The sequence below is a fragment of the Danio aesculapii genome, chromosome 11 (assembly GCF_903798145.1).
Source record: "Danio aesculapii chromosome 11, fDanAes4.1, whole genome shotgun sequence".
NCBI classification, from domain to species: domain Eukaryota; kingdom Metazoa; phylum Chordata; class Actinopteri; order Cypriniformes; family Danionidae; genus Danio; species Danio aesculapii.
The window spans coordinates 39,136,105-39,144,412 of record NC_079445.1 but is presented as its reverse complement, the minus strand read 5'-3'; positions in this window follow the sequence as shown (position 1 = coordinate 39,144,412).

Below are 8,308 nucleotides of genomic sequence, written 5' to 3'. Positions count from 1 at the left end.
TCAACCTATGCTCATTCTGATTCCGCACCCCTGTATACATTTCTGAAAAGCGCCAAATACGTCCCAGGAGCAACGTTTTTTCCAGTTTTTGTTTTCGCAAATACACCTGAGGCCGCTGTGTATGTTTTTTGAGATCTCAAATTTCTCTCATGAGTGCCATTTGCGCCTGCTCTACTCATGTAAATCCACCAGGTCACTGTCGACTGACTGAATGACTGACCAATCAACTGACCCACCCTCCTCCTTCCCTAAACCCTACCGACAGTGTTTTCAAAAGCAATCCAAAAAAATAAAAGCCCTCGTGGCAGTCTGAATTTTACCACGCTTTTAGATTTTACCACATTCTTGCCCTGTTATTTACTTGTTTATTTTATGTTTTGGCTTTTGTTTTTGTCCTATTTCTGGACCCTGTCAACTCCTCTCTATATCCTCCCCGATGTATGCAGCGAGCCACTGGACAAACTGGTTACAGTGGAAAAGAAACGGCATCATACCACCCTGTAGCATTCGTTTTAAAGATGAATTGCAGCCATACGTACTTCTGGCTACATAGTTCGCGATCTCCAGAAATGTATATAAGGGTACGTTTTCAGAATGAGCCTGTGTTGAGTTTAAATTCTGAAATAAAAGTTTTAATAACGTCTGGTTCACACTTGCTTCAAGGATAATTCTCCAAAAAATTATAAATTGAGAGAATACTTTAGCTGTTTTTGTTCATGCAGTGGATGCTTCATTGTATTTGTGTTCCACAGAAGAAGTCCTTTATGTTTACATCGTGATATATGTCATTTTTGTCCTCTCTTTATGAAAATTGAGGATGTTTTGCTCCTGAAGTTACCCTCATCATTGCAAAAACACATCTTAAATGTGACATTTCTGGTGCTTTGACCATGATGCACATCTTTGAGAGGGCATTTAGTAGGCCAAATTGGCGTCGCCCTCTGTTGCAGTGCCTGATGGCGACTGAGTAATGAAGCGTGTTTCCAAACACGCCCCAATGCCATCAAACCATTACCGTAACACCACTAGATACGCCATGGCGGTGGTGCAAATCTTCTCATATAAACCATTTTCCTCCTCTCTAAAATACTGGAAGCCATTATGAATGATTTCAGATGAGTGGGAAAACCCAAGGACTTGCTTTACTCCAGTAGACCGCCGATTCACTATTAAGCTAATGGAGCGTACGCAGCGTAAAATGGAATGGAGCGGCACCGGCTCAGTGCTTAAAGCCTCATCCCGCCATTAGGATGGCTGGATTGGTGTCCATCGGTTGGATGTGTACCATAACTGGATGGTTTTCTGTAGAGCCCAGGCCAAATGCTCATCTAAACCATTCCTGCATTTGTCAGCGTTCCCGGTGTTGTGCAAGATTCAATCCCCCTGCAGAATACAATCTACCTTGGACAGCAAGGCAAAGCTGTTTGTAATGCCCAGTCCTGTTGTAGCTGGTTAGCTTGGTCCAGTTAACCCCTGCTGGTTAGTTATATTATTTACACAATAGTCACCATTTAAAGTGGATTAAAATCTTTCAACAAAGTTGTCCTAAAAATGTTCAACAACACCAGTTCTTGTAAACCCAAGGTAGGGCTGTGCGATATGGCCAAACAAAAACCTATCACGATTTTCCTGAACATTATTGTGATTTCGATTTCAATCACTATTTTGACACTCACAAACATTTTACAGTGTGAATTCTGAACGAAAGGAAAATAATTGGATCTTTATCAAAAACCCGTAACATGTCTCTAATACAGGCAAAAAATTAAAATTATAATCACACGGTAAAGGTGTAACAAATTGTCTCTAGAACAGTCCTATGGCAAAACAAACAGGCTACTGTGTGTGTGTGCCGTCAAACTCAAGTAAGACTGTTCTAAGGATGTTCTGCTCGACCACATATTAGAAGTAGTTGCGTATACCTTTCTCAGTGTCCACAATTTTTTTCCCCATGCATAGATCATAGACCACTTTATGACGGAAATAGGCTGTTCACATATCGTCTTTCGCACGCACAATTCCGTTATTTCTAATGGAGACACGCAGCCTGCATATTGGGAGCGATGCTCACGTGTATTCTGTTTTGTTAGTTTGTCATCTGCTGAAAAAATAGTTAATGGTCACCTAGCAAGGACAAAATACCACGAGCGGCAAGTTTTTAGATGAAATATGTGAGTGACAGGTCTTACAAATTACCTGGTTCTATGAGACATCAGCCTTATGCAAAGTAATCCACAGATGTTGACTTTTTTTGGGCAACCAAGTCCTCCTGTGCTGAACTCATCATCCCTGTTTATAAAGGCTATTTGTCATCAAGCTATTAAGTCTCCTGTTTTCACGCTGTTTAGGCATGCTGCATTATGATTGGATCAAATAGCATACTGTGGGAAAAGTATCAGTCTGGAGCGTGAAAAAATATGTTCAAATTGCAATTTCGAAACAATTTCAATTAATCGCACAGCCCTAACCCAAGGACAATTTTATTAAATGTTTTTGATCCACCTCAAATCATTTCCAGTGTTGGGTGTAATTAGTTACAAAAAACTTTTCATTTTTAAAATTACATTAAGACGATTGAACATGCTTACTAAACAATAAATCGAGTAAGAAATTAATGATAATATTTCATATGCAAGAATATATTTGAAACTAGGGATGCTCCGATCAGAATTTTTGCAGCTGATACCAAATACCGATTCCTTGTCATGGTGATCGGCCAATATCGAGTACCGATTCAGATGCTTCAAGCTTTATAATGCATAAAGCGCATTTTCCCTCTAAGTATGATAAGATCTGGCCTTAACTCAGAGAATAAATAAAAGATGTTGCATTTAATTCCGTAAACATGTCTCTAATAACCATTTAGTGAGAAAGTGGCATGGTCAGAAGGAGCTTTACAGAAAATAAAACAAACTACAAAAAAAATTGGTAAGAAAAAGTATCAATCATTAACCACATTTCAGCCATTAAATGTGATTATCCAGTCTGATCTCATGAGAAAATTATTTCTATTAAAATATTTTATGCTTTGCCAGTGTAGTGGCTAATTCAGTTTAGTGCTAATTCGAGTTCAGTCGTATGAAAATGTACGATTTTAAAAAGGAGGCGTGGCACCCAACCCCTCCCCTAAACCCAATCGTTATTGGGTGATGAGCAAATCGTACTAAATTGTAAAATGCCTGAGATTGCATCGTATTATTGGCTGATACCGATCTCTGGCCAATCGATTGGAGCATCCCTATTTGAAACAGTTTGTGTATTCATTTTCTATTAATTTTTTTAAATGATCTAAAATGCCCTTGAAAAAACATTTAAAGAATTAAACGAGATTAATTTCTATTGCCTGTGTTGACATTATGATTTGGTGGTATCCACTCAAGTAATTGATTTACTTGTTAATTATTAGTTACTTTTAGTTACTTTTTAAGTTACAAAGTAATTAGAAAAGTAATTGAAATATAATTTGAATGTTGTAATTAGTAATCAGTAATTAACAATTTTTTTAAGACTTACCCAACACTGATGATGATAATAATACAAAAATAAAACAAATAATAATAATAATAATAATAATACACTGGTTTGAGTCACAGTTGGCATTTCTGTGTGGAGTTTGCATGTTTTCCCCGGAGTTTCCTCCGGGTGCTCCGGTTTTCCCCACAAGTCCAAAGACATACGCTATAGGTGAATTGAATAAGCTAAAGCTAAACTTGCCCTAGTGTATGTGTGTGAATGCGAGAGTATATGGATGTTTCTCAGTACTGAGTTGTGGCTGGAAGGGCATCCGCTGCATAAAGCATATGCTGAATAAGTTGGCGGTTCATTCCGCTGTGGCGACCCCTGATAAAGGCACTAAGCAGAAGGAAAATTAATGAATAATAATAATAATAATAATAATACATTCATTATATACAGCACCTTTAAAAGTTACTTTCTAAAAGCGCTTTACATACAAATCTATACAACAATTATTAAAGAAAAAACAGATAATTCTGTAAATATGTAAGTATCAGATAACATTGATTATTACATATATACAAATATGACATTGCATTATATATGGTGGAAAAAAGAAGTTCTGCCTTTGAGATCAGTGAGAGGACTGAATCTTGCACAAAACTGGCAAAGACTGCTCAAATTCTGCAGCCCTCATTTTTATGTTGTTGTCAATGTATTTGTGGAGTGTTTGGCTTCACTTATAAACCAATATAGGAAATAATGCCCATATGTTGCACAAAATAAAACCCTACCTCTCTCTTAAACTTAACAAGCCATGATTTATAACTGACATGCATTAGATGCAAAACTGGAAGTAGGCTCAAACGCTGACACTCAATTTGCAGAAACTGAGCTCTGTTAGACCCTCCCTCTAGGACCACTTAAAGTGCAATCATAAAAACAAAAAGGGAAAATATATATATAGAAACTGTTTAGCATCTCAAGTCCAGCTCTCAGGTATTGTGTGATTACCCACAGTCCTTATGCTTTCACAAATCTCGATGTTCGCACTCAACAAACTGACCCGAGTAGAAGAAATCTCTCGCTCACACTTACGCTAACATGGTGCCTTGTAGTCCTGTTGTCTGTAAAAACGGCCGACCATTTTGTTCATTGTTTCTATTCTCAAAGGCTATTTTGGAATTTGCTGCTGAAAAAAGCTACAAACTAAATGATATTAAGGATTGTTCTGGGTTAAATTGATTTTTTATAGCATTTGACAATGCAGGGAATAATTTTGACTCTATTTGTCGACCTTGGGTGTTTAGAAAAGTGGCATTAAATAAAGTGAACTATTATTATTAATTTAAAAATGTAATTGCTCTGGAGACTTTACTTTTAAAGGGATTGTTCAATCAAAAATTACATTTACTCATCTCCAAGTTGTTCCAAACCTGTATAATATACTAATAATAAATTAATCAATTAATTAATATATTATAGAGTTGATGGATTAAAAAAGGTCAGGTTTTTTTATAGAAAGGGAATTTTTAGACAGAAAGACTATGGCAAAATCCCAAATCTATCCTTTAGCCCTCAGTGAAAACTAAAGTCAATGGCTTTTATCAACTTCATGTTTTACAACATTCTTCAAAATCTCTTCATCTTGTGAAAATGGAAAACGCATAAGAAACACGTATATGTGGGTAAATCATGACTCGGTTTTGTTTGAATTGTCCCTTTAACAAGTATTTCTTGTTAATAAAAACTGTTTATCAAAACAAATTATTTAGTATTTAACCTAGTACATTTGCCTAACCCTTAATTAACATTTATTTAACCCATATTTGACCCAGGACATTCCTTTAACATAATATCTACAATGAACATGGATTAATAAAAGCTAGAATCTGTATTCAGATCAAGTAGAAAATGGATCACATGAAATATTGATTGTTTACTCACACTTTCTAGTGCTGTTGGGGTAATATTTTCTGTCATAGGAATTCGATTTTATTCCATTTAATAGCTGCCCTTTGCTCTGTTTTTTAAATGTAATTTTAGTTTTTTATGTAACTGTTGTTTCAAACCTGCACATAAATGTTGATGTTTTGCAGAATGTCTTTTCTATACAAAAGAAGTAATTTATATGTAAACGTAAATGTTTGATCTGTGAGATATATTTCTGTGTATGTATTGTGACTGAAATTTCAGAACAAAGTAGTTTTTCTCAAAAGATATTAACCAGGAACTATTTTTCAAATAACACTATAAATTACAATTTTGGTGCTTTTTATGCTCATATTTTATAGACTCATGAAATTATGGTATTTTTTAGCAGTTATGCTATGAAAGAACCATTTTTGGTTCCCCAAAGAACAATTTTAATCTAAAGAACCTGTTTTAATGCAAAGGTTCCAGTGATATTAAAGGTTGCCCAACAATGTATACCAATAGAGAACTTTGATTTTAAACCCTTGTGTGCTGAGGATGTTTTCATCCACTCTGGGGTGATTCTGAGTCTTAATTTGGCCACAGCTTTCTCTGTGCTTCAGCAAATAGAATGAATTTTGCTGACATATCTTATTTCGACACACATTTTGGGAAAATTCTTCACAACATTTTTCAAAAACTCATACTCAACAACTTATGTTGGTGGCTGTTTTTGCCCCATTGCAATCAAAAAGTGTCATTATAATGGAAGTCAAAGCCATGACAGCATATAATCATGCTTTTTTTTTTTTGATTGTTGATGGCTTTCGCTATTGGGAAAAGGTAAAAATTGTCATTTTTACTATTGATCATCAGTTGCAGTGCAAAAAAAGCTTAGCTCCTTTATATGGAGTAATATAGTATAGTCAGTGTGTGTGCATTTGTGAGACCTTTGTGCATTTATCTTGATATGTCTAATCAAAATAAGCACCTCAGCGCTCATAACATTGTAAACACGGTAGGCATGGGATGATAACCATTCTCAAGGTATACCGCGGTTTGGCCAAAATTTTCTGTTATACCTTTCCTACAGGATATGTAGTTTTCTTTCTAAGACAACAGAATCTCCAGCAGAAAAGATATTCAAAGATGCTGTTTTAAATTGAAATCTGTGTTTTTGAAACTAAAGGAAACAGCAGAAGTCAATGATTCAGTTGAATTATTTAGCCTGACATGTTTACTATTCCAAAACATTTGAAATGTTGCTCAAAATAAAATATATTGGCTGTGTCCAATATTGCCTACTACTCAGTAGGTACTGCATTTGAATTTACTACTTGACCGATAGGAAAGTATGCTCTATTCAGTATGAATGAGAGTAGTATGAATGAAGCTCGGACGTACTACATCCGCTACTTTATCATGATCCCGCTTCACTCCCTTTCATGAATTCTCTCGTGGTGCATCATTGGATAGCGTAGCATCCATCAGATCTCACTGGAAGTAGTAGGTCATCCAGGAACTTCTCGCATACTGTTTTTTTTTTTCAATATTTATAAATTCGGATATGATACCTAGCTCGCATACTGTTTTAGCATACTATATAATAAGGAAGTATGCAATTTCGGACAGCCATTGTGTTCAGCAGAAAAAAGTTTCTGACATTTAAAAGAACATATTTTAGAGCAGTGATCACAATACCGTGAAACCTTGATATTTTTATCCATGGTTATCATACCATTAGAATCTTATACCGGCCCATGCCTAAAACACAGTAAGTGTATTTATGCTCGCACACTATAATTTGTTGTTATACTCCATAGAGGCCTCCACAGGCCTATCTAAAGGGTTAATGTTGATGACAACTGACAACCAACAGTAAAAATGACAATATTTACCTCTTCCCAATAGGGAAAACCAGCAATAATAAAGAATACATCATTATTTGCTGTCATGGCTTTGCAATCAAAAAATGTCATTATAATGGAAGTCAATGGAGCAAAAACAGCCCCTAACACAACAAAAGGGTGGTAAATTTGAACAACACACAAGGGTTAACAAGTATCCACTTTTATTGTGCATAAAAACAGCAGCTTTGACATTCTCCTAAATATCTATTTTGTTTTCCGCAGAAGGAAAGCATTTGCCATTAGTTGTAGGTGAGATTTGAACATTTCCTTTAGTCGAGATGTCTCATTGTACATAGGCGGGTGTCCGTAGCATCGTGCTGTTGTTTTCTAGTGTTTTCTCCAGCTCTTCATTTGCATTCCCTCAGCATTCAGACTGTGTTTGATTGCTCTTGCCTGTATCGTGAGCAATTGCCTTCTCATCGAGGGACACCGAGTGGCTTAATGCCTTCAACGTTTTGAATAATGGATTTTGTGCAGTGAGCAATGCGACTTGTTTTTAACCTGTTTCCATTATTTTAGTTGAATGCTCTCTTGCCCACTTCACTAGTGTTTTTTCTTATTTTTTTAATTTGAGGGAAACAGCAGTGTATTTTGACAGCTTTTTTTTACTTCATTAAATAGTCATTTGTTTTGTTTCTATGAAAATTCTCATTTCTCTGTGTAATGAATTAAATGGGTTTGTTATGCGTGTTCAGCTTTTAAGCAGTGATTCCTTCTCAGTTTGTTTGTTTGAGTTTTTTTCCCCAAGAGCTCATTTAACTCTTGTAGCCATACTGAACATCTGTTGTACTTTAATGCGAGTCTAAAGCACTTAACAGTTTTCGTCCTCATGCTGGCACTTTGTATTTTTGTATGTAAAGCTAATTTCATCTTATTAGCGACTCCGCCACACTGAACATTTACATGCTGGCTTTAAATCAACATTTGGAAACTATGCATTGCTGCACAGAGATTTCGTAAGTGTTTTAAGACTTTCCAGCATAATTAACATACAAAAAAGTATATTTGATGATTGATTTATTAATTAT